We start from the raw sequence: 16,923 nt of genomic DNA on the forward strand, positions 1-16,923 counted from the left end.
GATAAAATGCTCTCTTGTTTGTTTAATAAGGGAAGTATGGAACCTTTGGAAAGAATATGCAGTGAAACTAATGTACTAATGTTGTATTACTTGCATTAACATCTGTGATAACATACATTCCTAGTGGAGAATTTACTGGTTTGTATTTGATATTCTATTTGCTTTGTATATTAATATCCATTAAATTTTAGTAAACAATTGATCTTCATTTCTTATCCACAAGTATTTTATGAAAACCTACATTGGAAGAGGGAAAAAAGGGGAGGATATCAATAATCGGCACTTGTTCAGTGTGGTCCATTTAGATAAATGTCGTCTTGGACAACTACTCTACCAATACCCATTTAGCCTATCAACACACTTCCATTCAATAGTGCATTAATGAAAGAGCTGTACTAAGTCTGGACAAGGACCAAACCCATTCACTTTTTCCAGTACTTATTATCATTATGAGTGATCTGCCAACACTAAAGTACTAAGTTACAGATGACCTATAATAACTGGTGGTGAGAGGAACTCTGTGTGGATAAGTGAAACAGGTGGGTACCAGAATGTGTGCCATAATCAATGCTCACGCAGCGTGAGCATTGATAACCGTGAGTCACGCTTACACTTGGGACAGTTGACGTTAAGCTCTTGTGGTGGCCGGCCGTAGCTAATTTGGTGAAATAAACATTTTGATTGTCTTCCCAGTATTACTCGAGTTTCACTTCTCCATGCAGTTCTTCTGTCCACCACACATAACCTTGCACAGCAACTAAAAAACAACTGCTCAGAATACCCAAATATACAGTATATCGACAAACAAGAATGTTGCAAAAACAAATTAGAAAAAACAAACATTAAGGACGATTTATAGACAGCTCAGTTTCTACCTAATACATTGGCACCCTACGAACTAGTAAAACAACACTATAAGAACAATAGAATACATTAAAATTACCACTGTACAGCATCTAAGCACGGTAACCAAAATCTTATCTATAGAACAAATATAACTTGTAGGTACACTGCAAGGACTCATTCCTACCAAACATGGTTAAGTGCCGCACCGGGGCAAAGTACTCATTGACGCTCCCTCATGCGCCCATCAACACTTTCCATCTCGGCCATCCTTTACTGCCCATAATCGCTGTTGGCTTACGAAATATTTTATTTTAGATTGTATTTTTTGTCCCTATTGGAGAAAGGATAAAGGATAAATATTTCATATTCCGTTTATTCTAACGCAAGATTTGTATATAGCGGTAAAATATTCAGGGCTCCACTGACCTATTTTTTATTATAATTATTTTGTCAGCCTTGTGAACGGCATGTCTTGTCTAGAATTGCCGCCCAGCTAATAATATTGTGCCCCACTGGTGTATGATTATTCATGAGAGATAAAATATTCAAATATTCTAAAGTGACTTCAGTTTAATAGAACCATCGACAGTCATGAAAACTGTTAACTGTATATGAGTGTATAATTTAAACATTAAAACCAGGCTAAAATCCATTTCATATAACTTAGCTTGCATACAGTAGGTTATGTATTGTGAAGTTGATCACTGTATCAATCGGGAATACATTTAGATAGACAAAATTAAGAAGGGAAATATAATATTCATTGACCATAATTTCCATTAAATAAAAATGATAAAATTTCATAATCGTATATTGCTTCGTGATAAAGATAAGTCATATTCTTTTAAAATGCGCATCTACGTAGATTTGCGTAAAATGTAATAATATTTGTAGTGCAATTTATTATATTAAGAATTATGGATATTTGTAATTCATCATAATCCAACGACAAAATTATAAATGGAAAAATTATTGCAAATATTGGTATTCCGTATTTCGTCTTAGTACGTAATTGTTATTACACGTGGTGCGGTAAGAGAAGGACATAATGCTTGCATAAATGTGAGATCCAAGCACGGTGGCAAGATAGAAACAGAGAAGAGATACACGTAACACGTACTGTAGAAATAAGGACATCTCAAAGTAAGTATATAATTTGTTGTTACCATGAATCGTGAATTTGAAAATCCAAAATTTCAACGGAGACAAGATAATAAGATTGAAGATATGAATGTTATCGAGCTTTCATCAGCATTTTGATGACTCCGTAATTCACTAATTGGCTGAATATGTATTTTACAGTCAATATTTCAGGGATCACTGACATTCTGAAGGACCAGGCATTTTTTTCTATTAGGAAATAAGGTGAACAAAGGAAGCTGATCACAACCATTTAATATCTTCCTTCTGCCGTCCTCTATGACATGTCTTCAATCTATGTGACATTTTTTTCATGGCCCGATATTGTACACAAGCAGTGGTTATCAGGCGTACAATTACATGTAGAAAACTATATCTTTTTTGTAGATTCAGTGTGGTTTTGGTCAGATTTGGTTGAGGTTTGGAATTTTGTTGTTTAAGAAATTAAGAGCCCATAAGTAAGGCATAATGATGATTATAATTATGGGTCTCACTAAACGCCGACCAAAGCCGACCAATGATGGTTTTTGTTCAAATGCATAATTTATATATAAGAGATAGCATATGGTTGCATTATTTGACCTATTTTCTTTAAAATGTGTGATTTCCATGTAAAATCATCAAAGAGAAGTTACGTTTTTATCCTCTGTAAAGTTACCAACCGGTAACCAACGCCGACCAAACCCAAACAGTGACGACTTTTGCTCAAATGACAAAAACGTATTATCTTTGATGATTTTACATGGAAGTTACACATTTTAAAGAAAATAGGTCAAATAATGCAACCATATGCTATTTTTTATATATAAATTATGCATTTGGGCAAAAACCGTCATTGTGTGGTTTTGGTCGACGTTGGTCGGCGGTTGGTAATTTTGCAGAGGATAAAAACGTAACTTCTCTGATGATTTTACATGGAAATCACACATTTTAAAGAAAATAGGCCAAATAATGCAACCATATGCTAATTTTTATTTAAAATTATACATTTGAGCAAAAACCGTCATTGTTTGGGTTTGGTCGGCGTTGGTTGCCGGTTGGTAATTTTGCAGAGGATAAAAACGTAACTTCTCTGATGATTTTACATGGAAATCACACATTTTAAAGAAAATAGGTCAAATAATGCAACCATATGCTATTTTATATATATAAATTATGCATTTGAACAAAAACCGTCATTGTGTGGTTTTGGTCGGCGTTTAGTGAGACCGATAATTATAATATGAAATTCCCTTAGTTCTTAGATAATGGGAATTGTTCTTTTTTATCTGGTATGGGCCAATTGGTTTGAATCAGGTTGGGGATAACCTGTGTCATGAAAGGTTTAATATCTCTAATTTTTTACTTTTCTGCATAGAAGTGATGTAGATTATAAATTGTAAGTTATTGAAATATGTTCAGAGATGTATTTGCTGCAAACCAAGCTTTTACAACACTTGTATAATGTTGTCTATTATATGTACTGATACAATGAACTGTTGCTATAAAGTATGAGAGGGAGAGGCTGCTTGCTTAAGCTGAAAATTTATAGGTGGTTATTCTTTGTGTAAGGGTCTGTAAATTGTTAATTCTGTGAAAGGGTAGTTGATCAGTAGTTCACCTGATTGGCTACCTCTGATTACAACAGGTAGGTTTGACTTGACTTCAGCAACGTAAACTGAAAGTCCTTATCTGTGGGCAACCCACTAATTTTTACTGTGCTAGAAATGTGAGAATGTTGCGAGAAGTGGACAGAATTGTGTACCATATGCAGTTATTTGTTATACATAGTTGTAATAGTAAATAGTTCACAAGGAAAAAAAATGTCATACTATTTTATTATAATATTAAATAGTAATTATAGTGCGAAAAACAGGGACCACTAATTATCAACATAAGAGAATTATCTATTTCCAAGGGACTGATATAGACTTAGTTTAAAGGCCTCAGTGGTATTACAGTTTACTGCACTATCAGGGAGGGAGTACCAGGGATCTATTCATCGCACACTGAAGTATCTGCGTCAATAGTGTGCGGAAATATGAGGTTTAGCTATTTTGTACTTAACATGGCCAAGCCTGATGAATTTACTGTTGCCACAATACAGACTACACCTGTTGCATTACTCAGGAATCTGTTGGGTCATGATGTCCTTTAGGGCCTCAGGATGCACAGTCTTGCCCACCACAACAAGTCTCATTGGATGAGATCCCTCAGCAACGGTACAGGGTAGGATGGAGATCCTTACAGCGTCCTTTAGCTGATATCCTTCAATGTCTGGTTGTTCCTAGGTTTCCCTCCAGGAAAAATATGTCGCATTAGTGTTAAAAATTAGGTGGTTCACCAGGACCCTAACGAATCAATAAACGAGGCAGCATCTTCCATGTGTATTATACCTAATTGTAGTATACAGAAAAAGAGCAATGGTCATTGGGTCCTGTCACTTATTCTCTAATTTTCTAACATACCTAGACTGAAATTCATGTACGTCCAACTTTATCTATAAAGACTATCTTTGATTTCCAATTATCATATTTAGATTTGAATTGATGTATTATTTGAGCTTAGGCTATATCTCCTAAGCTATTCCATATGTTTATACATCTATATGGAAAATGTATTTCTTTATATCTTTTCAACATGTCTTAATTTACTTCCATGGTTTCTTAAAGCAATCCATCTCTAATAAGGAGATCTCTTCTGTCAGTGTAATCTTTCCCCCTTTAGTGACCTAAATACTGTAATCATGTTGCCTCTTTCTCTTTGATCTTTCAATGTTGGCAGACACAGTGCTTTTAGTCTCCCTTTATATGGTTTATCCACCAGGCTGGGGACCAGTTTGGTTGCTGCCCCTTGTATTCTCTCAATCTATCCTTCATTCTTTGTGTGGGATTCTTCATGTTACACACAGGAACACCCTTGGCTTTCTCCGACAGATACCACAGTTACTTTAGCTTGGATAATCCATTCCAGTGTCTTCGTTTACCAATAGCAAACCTGTAGGTTTTGGTCCATCTTTGCATGTATCGGTGACACTTTTATTTTAAAGTTTCTCTTTAGTTCATGTGTCGTTATTTTTAGCATATTTGTGTCTTTTTGGGCTCTTCTTGTTTTCTCACGTCTTCTGTTTATCCTAAGCTTTGTCTTTGACTCCTTTAACAATCTTGGTCACCAGTTATTTTTCTCCCCCTCGCCTCCTCCATCTCCCCCATGTGGCCATCTCATCACCCCTCTCCCCACCTGGCCACCCCATCCCCCCTCTTCCCTCATCCACCTGGCCACAACATCCTCCCTCTTTCCTCATCCACCTGGCCACAACATCCCCCCTCTTTTCCCCCACCTGGCCATTCAATCCCCTCTCTCCCCCACCCGGCCACCCCCTCCCCCTCTTCCCACCCCATCCCATTTCTCTTCCTCCCCTTCTCTCCCCAATCCCATCCCCTCTCAACCCCACCCTCTGTCCACCCCATCCCCTCTCCACCCCATCCCCTCTCCCCCACCCTCATTCCCTCTTCTGCATCCCTATCCCTTCTTTCCCCCACCCCATCCCATCTAACCCCCACCCTTATCCCTTCTCTCCCCATCTCTTCTCCCCACCCCATCCCTTCTCTCCCCCTCTTCACCCCATCCCTTCTCTCCCCCTCTTCACCCCATCCCTTCTCTCCCCCACCCATATCTCATCTATTCTACCCATCCCTTCTCCCCACCCCATCCCTTCTCTCCCCACCCACCCACATCTTTTCCCTTCAACCTCTCCCCCTCCCATATTCCCCCACTCTTTCTCTTCTCCCTTCCCTCTCCCCCTCCTCCTCCTCCCCCCCTCCTCCTCCTCCCCCTCCTCCTCCTCCCCCTCCTCCTCACCCTCTTCCTCCTCCTCCTCCTCCTCCCCCCTCCTCCTCCTCCTCCCCCTCCCCCCTCCTCCTCCTCCCCCCTCCTCCTGCTCCCCCTCCTGCTCCCCCCTCCTCCCCCTCCTCCCCCTCCTCCTCCCCCTCCCCCCCTCCTCCTCCTCCCCCCACCTCCTCCTCCCCCCTCCTCCTCCTCCTCCCCCTCCTCCTCCCCCCTCCTCCTCCCCCCCTCCTCCTCCCCCCTCCTCCTCCCCCCTCACTCCTCTTCCTCTCTACCCTCTCCTTTCTCCTCTTCCTCTCCCCTTCTCTCCCCCTCTCTCCTCTTCCTCTCACCCTCTCTATCTCCTCTTACTCTCCCCCTCTCCTCTTCCTCTCCCTCTCCTCTCCCTCCCCCTCTCCTCTTCCTCTCCCCTTCCTCTCCCCCTCCCCTCCCCCTCTCTCCCTCCCCTCCCCCTCTCTTCTCCCCCTCCCCCTCTCTTCTCCCCCTCCCCCTCTCTTCTCCCCCTCCCCTCTCCCTCCCCTCTCTCTCCCTCCCCTCTCTCCCCTTCCTCTCCCTCCCATCTCTCTCCCCTTCCTCTCCCTCCCATCTCTCTCCCTCTCCCTTCCCCTCTCTCTCCCTCTCCCTTCCCCTCTCTCTCCCTCTCCCTTCCCCTCTCTCTCCCTCTCCCTTCCCCTCTCTCTCCCTCTCCCTTCCCCTCTCTCTCCCTCTCCCTCTCGCTCCCCTCTCTCTCCCTCTCCCTCCCCTCGCTCTCCCCTCCTCCCCCTCCCCCTTCACTCCTCTTCCTTTCTCCTCTTCCTCTCCCCCTCTCTCCTCTTCCTCTCACCCTCTCTATCTCCACTTCCTCTCCCCCTCTCCTCTTCCTCTCACCCTCTCCTCTTCCTCTCCCTCTCTCTACTCTTCCTCTCCCTCTCTCCCTCTCTCTCCCCTTCCTCTCCCCTTCCTCTCTCCTCTTCCTCTCCCCTCTTCCTCTCCCCTTCCTCTCTCCTCTTCCTCTCCCCTTCCTCTCTCCTCTTCCTCTCCCCTTCCTCTCTCCTCTTCCTCTCCCCTCTCTCTCCTCTTCCTCTCCCCTCTCTCCCTTCCCCCTCCCCCCTCCCCCTCTCTCTCCCCTCCCCCTCTCTCTCCCCTCCCCCCTCCCGTCTCATTGCGTCTCGTTTGGGTGGCAGTGGTCAGTACAGGTTTTAACAATGTCTCTCGTCAGGATGGCAGCGGTCCGTAGAGGATTTAACAGGGTTCTGCAAAGTCGTCTCGACAGCATAAAGATCGTGTAGCGGAGTACGCCCTCGTGCTGGATGTCCTATACACCGTATGTCGGAAGCCGCCGCGGCCAAGAACCGGGTCACTAGGAAGAGTCTTGAGAAAATAGTATGCCACCGTGCCTCCAGGGAGGATCGAACTCCCGGCCTCTGGTTTACTAGACCAGCGCTCTAGCCACTGAGCTATGGAGGCGTTGCTGGGCCCTTCGGAATTGAGCACTTTGATCACGGTTGTGGGTTTGATAGTAGGTCCTCTGACGATGAAGATTGGGTAGGTGGGGAGGAGGAGAGGAGAGAGTGAAGGAAGGGGGAGGAAAGGAGAGAGGGAGAGAGTTGAAGAATAAGTTGAACTATGTCTTGCTTAGCATGAAGGATAGAAGCGCTGGTGAAGACCACACCACAAGAGCCATTGGAATCGTAGCAAATTGTGCCGAAGAGACTGGAGTACAGTTCCTTTGTCCACAATTAAAAGTGTCAATTTGCTGTTAGCGTTTTGTCAGTCGTCGTTGATGCCATACGCGTGGCAACCCAATGGTCGGTAGCAAAGCTGGTGGAGATGGACTTGGCTAGTTGATTCGTTCAACCCAAACATTTGTCAAGCTCATGAGCACCCCTTGTTGACACTCTTTTAGAGAGGGAGAGATGAGAGAAAAGAGAGGTGTGATAGGATGAGAAAATAAAATAAGACGGGAGCCCACGAGCGTAGTTCCTCGCCTCCCCCCAATCAGGAATCCCCCCGGGGCTGGGGAGATGTCGGCGTGTGAGTGGAACTACGCACCCTCCCCCTCGATTACGTATGCTCTCCTTATGGGGGTACTGACCCCTTGTAAAGTCTGTATCAGGGTCTTTATGACACCCCTACGGACCAGAGGCACATAACATTACCACCACTAGGGTTACAACTCCACGGTGCAATATCGTCCTTCTCTCTCCTCTCCTCTCCCTTCTTACCTCTATCCATCCCTCCCCCACTCATCTTCTTCCTATCTTCTCTTCTCCCCCTCTCCTCTTTCTCTCCCCCTCTCCTCTTTCTCTCCCCCTCTCCTCTTTCTCTCCCCCTCTCCTCCCCTCCCCATTTCACGTTTCCTTTTCTCACCTCTCCTCATCTTCTCTCCCTCTCTTCTCCCATCCCCTCTCCTTACCTCCTCCCCACTTTCCTCTTCTCCCCCTCTTGTCCTCTTCTCCTCTCGTCCCCCTCTAGTGTTCTCCCTCCTCAACTTTACTCTTCTCTCCTCCCCTCTCCTCCCCTCTCCTCTTTCCCCTCCCCTCCCCTCTCCTCTTTCCCCTCCCCTCCCCTCTCTTATTCCATCTCCCCTTTTCTCCTATCTCCTCTTCAACCCTCTCCCCCTTTTCACTTCTCCGTCTCCCCTTCTCCCCTCTCCCCCTCTCCCCTTCACCCTTTCTCCCGTTTCTCTCCTCTCCCAATTCTCCCTACTCCCGCTGGTCTCCCTTCTTCCCCCTTCTCCACCCCATTCCATCCTTTCTCCCTCTTCCCCTTCACCCCCAATCTCTCCCTTCAACCCTCTTCCACCTCCTCTCCTCTCCCTTTCCTTCTCCCCTTCTCACCCTTCTTCCCTTCTCACCCTCCTCCCCTTCTCACCCTTCTCCACCCTCCCCCTTCTCCCCCTTCTCACCCTCCTCACCCTCCTCACCCTCCTCCCCCTTCTCTCACCCTTCTCCCCCTTCTTACCCTCCTCCCCCTTCTCACCCTCCACCCCTTCTTATTCACCTCCCCCTTATTCACCTCTCCCTTCTCACCCACCTCTCTTCTCACTCTCTTCTCTCACCTTCCTCCCCATCTCATTCTCCTCTTCTCACCCTCCTACCCCTCCCCTCCTCACCCTTCTCACCCACCTCCCCTTCTCATCCTCCTACTCTTCTCACCTTCCTCACCCACCTCTCCCTTCTCACCTGCCTCACCCTTCTCCTCCTCCTCCCTTTCTCCTCCCCCTCCCCTTCTCATCCTCCTCCCCTCCTCACACTCCCCACCCCCGTCTCACCCTCTTCTCACTCCTCCCCATCTCCCCCTGCTACCCCGTCTCTCCCACCTCTCACTCTCTTCCCATCTCCCCTTCACCCTCCTACCCTCTCCCCCTTCTTACCTTCCTACCCTCCTCCTTCTCACCCTCCTTCCCTCCTTATCCATATTCCCCTTCTCCCCTTCTCACCCTCCTCCCCGCCTTATCCACCTACTCCCCCTCCTCCCCGCCTTATCCACCTACTCCTTCTCCCCCTTCTCCCCTTCTCACCGTCTTCCCTTTTTCCCCTCCTCATTCTCTCCTCACCCTCCCCTTCTCCCCCTCCCCCCTTCTGACCCACTTCTCCCTTTTCACCTTCCTTTCGTTCTCCCCCTCCTCCCCTTCTCACCCTCCTCCCCTCATCCTCCTCCCCTCATCCTCCTTCCCTTCTCATCCTCCTCCCCTTCTCACCCTCCCCCTTCTCACCCTCCTCCCCTTCTCACCCTCCTCCCCTCCTCCCCTTCTCACCCTCCTCCCCTTCTCACCCTCCTCCCCTTCTCACCCTCCTCCCCTTCTCACCCTCCTCCCCTTCTCACCCTCCTCCCCTTCTCACCCTCCTCCCCTTCTCACCCTCCTCCCCCTTCTCACCCACCTCTCCCTTCTCACCCACCTCTCCCTTCTCACCCACCTCTCCCTTCTCACCCACCTCTCCCTTCTCACCCTCCTCTCCTCACCCTCCTTCCCTTCTCATCCTCCTCCCCTTATCACCCTCCTCCCCTTCTCACCCTCCTCCCCTTCTCACCCTCCTTACCTTCTCACCCTCCTCCCCTCCCTACCTCCTCCCCCTTCGTATCCTCCTCTCCTTTCTCCCCCTCCTCCCCTTCTCACCCCCTACCCTTCATACTCTCCCCACCCTTCTCGTCCTCCTTACTTTCCTCTCCTCACCTTCCTCTCCTCTTCACCCTTCTCTCTCCTCACCCTTCTCACCCTCCCCTCTCCCATCTCCCTCTCACTTCTCACTCTCCCCTCTCCCTCTCACCCCCTCCCCTCTCACTCTCACCCCTCCCCTCTCACTCCCCCTCTTCACCCTCTCCCCTCCCCACCCTCTCCCCCTCCTCACCCTCTCCCCTCCCCACCCTCTCCCCCTCCTCACCCTCTCCCCTCCCCACCCTCTCCCCCTCCTCACCCTCTCCCCTTCATTCTCTTCTTCCGGGAGTGTATTCCAATTAAATGTTTCTAATAAATTGAGTTTTACTTCGACTGGACACACCTCTGGGAGTTCGATCATGCCAGGGTGTTTGAGGAGGAGGGGGGAGGGGGAGAGGAAGGGAGAGATGAGGAGGAGGGGGGAGAGAGGAGGAGGTCTTGCACCATTCCCGTGATAACTCGTGATCATCATCGAGTTTTACGAGTCGCTGTTATTTAAGCTCAGATTATTCTTATAAGAATGAAGAGCCCCCAGGGAGGATCGAACTCCCGACCCCTGGTTTACAAGACCAGTGCTCTAGCCACTGAGCTATGGAGGCAACTTTCACCTAATTTCAGAGTGTAATATTATGATCAATGAACTGTGATTAATACAAGCGTTTAATAAAGTGATTTGAAAAAAAAAAGTGTGTGTCAGAAGTGGGATTCGAACCCACGCCCTCAGAGAGGACCAGAATGCCCAATCTCCCTCTATCGGAGGGAAGGTTACCTTGAGTCTGGCGCCTTAGACCACTCGGCCATCCTGACATGTGCCTGACGAACATGAGCTCTGCCAGATAGGTTTGTAATCACATAATTGATTTCCTGTTTTCCAATAACCGGATGGGTTTTGTACGGTTCTGGAGGTCTCGCATCGTGTATGCTTCATTTGCGGTAACCTGTGACTTCGAGAACGGGAATGGGGATTGGAGAAGCGGTGGGAACTGTTTGAGAACATGATCGGCCTGTAGCGATATTGATATTACGTTACCGCGTTTGTTTTGAATGAGGGAGTTGGAAGTTCGTCTTAGTTTGCTCTCGTCGGCCTCCCGCGACAAAGGGTTAAAACTAGGTTAGATTAACGGTGTTCACAGTTTGAAGAACTGCCTTAGAACTGGCTAAACATGGTACACTTCCCCCCCCTCAATATTTTTGACAAATAACAACTCGTCCAAGCTTGCATTAGGTTTGTTTTATTTTGAATGCACTGAAAGATGGAATACCTTCCACCTCATGGCCGTCTGGAAGGGGTCAGTGCCCCTTCTCAGAAACTCACAAGAATGTCTTTGTAACTACCGGTCGTCACGTATAATTTCGTAAAAAATCCAAGTTTTAGAATATCGGTATACGATTGATGAAAGTCAAAATGTAACTCATGGAGATGTTGAAGTGTGTATGTTGATATGAGCCTTTACCATTTACCATATATGGATAATGTTTTTAATTTTGCCCCCCGCCCATGCGATGAAGTATGTTTCGGGGGCTTTGGGGAAATGGAGGTAGTGGGAAGAGAAAGTGGAACCACTTTGAAAATCAAGTGTCTAATTTTATCGGAATATATTTTTGGTACTTACCTAAGTCAATAATAACTACATAAATTCTTTTCTTAATGTAATTTGAAATTTATTATCCTATCCCCAAAACATCTGCTTCAGCCGTTCTCGTAAAACCCCGTGGCGCCATCTGCCTCGTAGTGACATTAGAAATTTCATTCTTCTACACAACCATAAGCCTTTTCCAGATCTTTTATAAAGGCCCAAAAAACATTCTTACCCTTTGGCAAAGCTCTCTCACATATGAGTGGATGGGTGGTGAGATAAACACCACCCATCCACTCATCTGTCTAACATACTTTCTCACATATCTATCATAACACACAAATGTAATCCACACAGTCCCTAACTTGCCCCCACTGTCCCTCACCAATTACTCCCTCTGTTCCTCTCCTAATCTGCTCAAAACTTCTGTAAGCCTTCCCAACTAGACTCAACAAACTAATCCCTCTGGAATTGTTACACTTACATTTGTCCCCTTTTCCATTGTAAAGTGAAACTATACAGGCTCCAGTCCTCCGGCACTTTACCTTCTTTTAGGCAAACATTAAAAAACCTCACTAACCAGTCCACCAGCACTGTACTTCCCTTTTTCAAACACTCCGCATGACGCCGTCTAACTCGGGTACCTTACATGCTCTCATCTTTTTAATAACTGCTTTCATTTCATCTTTTCCTAAAATACTGCCCATCTTCCTCTCGCTTCTTCTATTATCATATTTCCATCTGCAACTTTTACCTTTTTTTCTCTACATGATTTGCCTCGCTTTCAGTTTCTTTCCAAAACATCTTTTTATTACTTTAGAAATATTCTCTTCTTTTTTATTTTTTTTTTATTTTATATCTCTCATACGGAGATGGGAGAGGAAGGGTGGAGAGGTGAGGGGACGAGAGGGGGAGAGGGGAGAAGAAAAAAAAAAGAGAGAACTGAGGAAAATTCACGATTGGAAAGAAAATAATTGAAAAAAAGAGGCGGACAATAATGACATTATACCCAGAGAGAAAGTCAGAAGAAAGTTTGATAATCTCCCAGCAACAATGATCAAATTCACGTACAGAATATACACAGGGAGTTAATTATGGGGACTAGATTCTCTAACAGTAATGCTAAAAGACTTTTTTATATAATTTTGCAAAACCAATGATAAGAGATATTGTGTTAGAAAAGTTGGATTAAATTTATCAGATAAATAAGCTTAGAGAAATAAAACCAAAAGAAAAGGAGAATAACGAAGAAATTGCGTAGAATAAATATAATAAAAACCGGAAGAAAGCAAGACCGAAGATAAGTGTGCCGTATAGAAACAAGTGAAAAAAACACGCCATTTGCTGGGACGGATTGGTATGTTCTTGGTGATGCATGTAGTGAAGCTTTCGTTCTTACAGTGTAAACAATATAATGTATCTGTCTTCTGTAAAGAATAATTTAATTAGTTGCATCTTGTAGTAACAAAGCACCACGACATTTTTACTGTCACACTTGGACAGAAAGGTATTACGTTGTAGAAATCCGTTTACAAAGATTTTGTGGCATCCAGTAAGGGTAGTGGGAAGCTGATGCAGTACAGTATTTTGTGTAGGAACACACTGCAGAAGTATTGAATGCATCACGTGTATACCCTTGTTTTCTCTCTCTCTCTCTCTCTTTCTCTTTCGTGCCTCTCTCTCGTGCCCAGAGACAGCCTTGCAGAACCAACATGCCCACAGGTAAGCTCCAATATGAAAACTTCAGAGATATTTCGATTTAAGTTAATAGTCCATAACTATGCCGTCTGTCCACACACCTTGGCTATTGTCAGAGATATTTATTAAGTCGGGACTATTCTCAAAAGACGAAAAACTCAGTATCGCCGAAGGAATTGTCTTTCGCTACAGGACGACATTGTTCGGAATGACTGGTATAAAGGGGTACACCATGACGTCATCAGAACGAATACCAAGAGATGGCGCTGTATGTCGTGTTTTAGAATGCAGACGACAAAAAATTGCCTCAAAGTCCCTCAAAAATACTTTTGAGATAAGATATTTGTTTTAAACATGGTTCTCGTCAAAATGAATAATTACGAAAAAAAAGAAACCGCAATGTTGTACCTGGGTATGGTGGTTTAGGCTTGTCTACGTGAGGGAGAGGTTGGTGTCCTAATGCTTACGGATGGGCATAGTCTGACTAACAATGAAAATGGGCATACATACAAGATGTAATACACGAAAACACTATGCTTCGTTCAATTTTCTTTCCCGGTTCTCTCTCGTGCATAACTATAACTAGCGTTTCTTTTAAGCATACATTATATGCACATACCAAAGGACATTTTCCTCTTAGTAAAGGGGGTAGCCAGATCAAAGTATATACTCGTTCACCCCCCCCTAATAAATCGTGTCTACCTTGTGGTTGAAGGGTCATCCCTCTTTCCCGCCACACTGTTCGGGGTCGGAGGGAAACACACACACACACACCCTGTTCACCTAGCAGCGAGTAGGTACGGGACGTTAGTCAAGGAGTTGTGACCTTGCTGTCCCGGTGTGTAGTGTGTGAGTGGTCTCAGACCTACCCAGAGATCGGCTAATAAGGAGCTCTGAGCTCACTGCCGTAGGGTGGTGTCTGGCTGTCTCGACAGAGACTGCAGCAGATCCGAGGTGAATACACACACACGCACGGGTCTTCTGCTCTTTCTGAGATGGAAATAGTGTCGTTCGCGAGTCTTGGGTGGTAGAAATGTTCGCCGTCGATCTTCGAACCTTTCTCTTCCCAATTCGGCCTTCTGAAAGTCTTCCAGGCAAGCTGTGAATGGTTTGGGTGAGGTGGTGTCGCCTTGCCGTGCTTCTTTCTCGATCTTGATATTTTATGTGTCTTTGTGTGGTCGAATTGTAGCGGTGCCTTTTGCATAGGTCTTTTCTTGGACCCTTGCGATCTGTTCGTTTGTGCCCTGCTTGCGTGGCGAGTTTGGTGTTGCTGTTTGTTCTGCCGAGTCGGAGGCCTCGTGATCTACAAGGGCTGAGCAGAGAGGTGTATTGTGTTCTGTTGTTTTCTCGATTGGTTGGCTCATCGCCTGCAAATGGTCTAAGGTCGGGTGTCCGCTCTTAGAGCCTGCCTGTTCACTCGGTTGGTTTCCATCTAAAGCTTGGCTTGGTCTATTTGTGGGGATCGTGGAGAATGCCTTATATGCATTTGATGGCAGGCTGGTTGGTCGATGGTTACGGGGTCCTTCTGGTCCCTGTTTTTGTGGAGCGGGATCACTGGCATTGCATCGCGATTCAGGAACGCTTTCTTGACGTGGGCACTGGCTGTGCAGCTGAGCCGGCCTGATGTGAACTTCTCTCCCTGCGTCTTTCAACAGATCTGTCGATAGACCATCTTCTCCAGCTGCTTTTCCTCGTTTCATGTATTTGGAGCGAATGCTGCTGCTGCTTTTGTGATCTCTGGTGCACTGCTGGCGTCTGCGGATGGGTTTGCTGACTCAGCTACGGTCTTTGACGAGTGGGGCTCTTGGTAAAGTTCTTCTACTCTTTTTGCCATTCTGTCTATGCATTTGATGATTTCACGATTCTTGTCTTTCGAGCATATCATTTGCTGTCTTCCTAAGGCGTGTCTGCGCTCGGTCCCTTTAATACTTTTGCCTTTCCGAATGGTTTCTTCAGTTTCATCCGGGTTTCTCTTTCTTTTCTCTGATCTCTGCCTTTTGTTGATAAGCTTGTTTGGTTCTGAGCTTTCTGTTTCGCCTCTCCTTTTATTCTGCATGGTCCTTCTTCTTTTGATTGGGTCATTTGTGGCTTTGTAGTGTTTGTTTTCTCTAATACTTTTTGTGCTTCCTACTTTCTCTGCCGATTACCTGGTGATGATCACTGAATTCGGATTCATGTCTTCGACGGTGCCCTCGTTGGTTTTGGGAGCTTCTAATCTGTTTTTGGTTTCTGATTGAAGTTTCTTCTTGTCCTTGATCTTTGCGAGTCTGATTTTCTTTTTTAAAACTGGTTTGTTTCTCTCGGCTCTGAGGCTGAATTTGACTGTGCAGCTTGCAATTCTGTGGTCGCTGCCTGTGTTGACTATATTTGTTGCCGTAACATTGCTGATGCTCTTGCTCTCGTCTCCTAGTTTGAAGTCTGTTTCGATCTTTGTTGTTCCATTTGGACTTCGGGTCCATTTGCGACCTGCACGCTTTTGGAAGGTGTTCGTTATCCTCATTTTGTAGTTCTCTGCAAAATTGACTGACATCTCGCTTCTGTCATTCCTTTCATCTACTCCAAACTTCCCATTGCACACCTTATCTCCCATCTTCCCCGCTTTAGCATTAAAGTCGCCTATTACCAACGTTTACCTACTTTTTTATCCATTACCTGACTTAAATCATCATAGTAGGACTCAATTTCATCGTCTACTCTGAAACCTGAGCTATTTTTAGAGTGTACCTTTTACACATCCTTATCGCAATCCAAGTTACCCTGTGTGACAAACTACTGAACTTGACTACGTTACCAGCAACTTCTCGGTTTATCAAGAATCCTACTCTACTGAACCTTTCTTTGTCCGTACCTCTATAGTAGAACAGGTGTTGACATCTTATAATTGTATCTGCTTTTCTTCCGTTCTTCGGACTTTGCTCAGTCCTACGATGTCCCACTTGATGTCTAGTTCTTCAATTAAACTCTCCAGCCTGTGGTTTTCTGAGGGAGTTCTAAAGTTGTAGGTATAGATCTTTATATTCTTCATATTTAATGTCCAAGACTTAGATCTGCTTGGACAGTGCTTACATTCGGTGGTACACTGCCCGTAAGCACACGAGGCAATGCGGTTGGACCTTTAGGAGACGATGATCCAACAGGAACGCCCGGTTTTGTTTAGGTTGTACTATTCATGTTCATGTTTGCTATCCAGGGGTTCTGGCAGTAATCTCGCCTCCCTGCCAACTAGTTTCTGGTCAGATATTTCCCATGATGTCACCTTATATTCAGTATCTAGAGGGTGCCCAATGGTCCACGCCGTCATTATGACTGTACCCCCAAATATCTATGAGGAATTTCCCTGTTTGCCATCAGGGACGTGCCAGTTAGCAGTGGGTCCTGCGACTGTGTTTGAGCTGCACTTTGGTCTTTCTTACAAAACCTGTTCGATATGGGTGACTCTGCAAATATTTCCTCTCTATCGACATAGCTTTTATCATCCTTACGATTTTCAAGCCAATCCACCACGTCAAGGTGTCAACTCTCGGATAGGTCTTGGTGGCTACTCCCAAATACATTCATTCCATCTGTTGTCGCAGGTCACTCTTGCAAGAGACGTACAGTTCCCAGGTGACTGGCAACACACACACACACACACACACACACACGCACGACTCGATGGCATTGTTGTTAGAGTTCCCGGTCGCCACTACGGCGGTGCTG

The 16,923-nt window shown here is 45.7% G+C and overlaps 3 non-coding genes across 3 annotated transcripts; all 3 read right to left on the bottom strand.

The window, feature by feature from the left end:
- Positions 1-7,184: 7,184 nt before the first annotated feature.
- On the bottom strand, positions 7,185-7,257 carry TRNAT-AGU (transfer RNA threonine (anticodon AGU)). The gene has a single exon. It is a non-coding gene; the product is annotated as a tRNA-Thr (tRNA).
- Positions 7,258-10,475: 3,218 nt separating this feature from the next.
- TRNAT-UGU (transfer RNA threonine (anticodon UGU)) lies at positions 10,476-10,548 on the bottom strand. The gene has a single exon. It is a non-coding gene; the product is annotated as a tRNA-Thr (tRNA).
- Positions 10,549-10,640: 92 nt separating this feature from the next.
- Positions 10,641-10,756, bottom strand: TRNAL-CAA (transfer RNA leucine (anticodon CAA)). Its single transcript has 2 exons — positions 10,719-10,756; positions 10,641-10,685 (listed from the first exon to the last, which is right to left on the bottom strand). It is a non-coding gene; the product is annotated as a tRNA-Leu (tRNA).
- Between the last annotated feature and the right edge of the window lie 6,167 nt (positions 10,757-16,923).

Source organism: Oratosquilla oratoria, chromosome 27, assembly GCF_046742065.1.
Source record: "Oratosquilla oratoria isolate Oo_2021 chromosome 27, ASM4674206v1, whole genome shotgun sequence".
NCBI lineage: Eukaryota > Metazoa > Arthropoda > Malacostraca > Stomatopoda > Squillidae > Oratosquilla > Oratosquilla oratoria.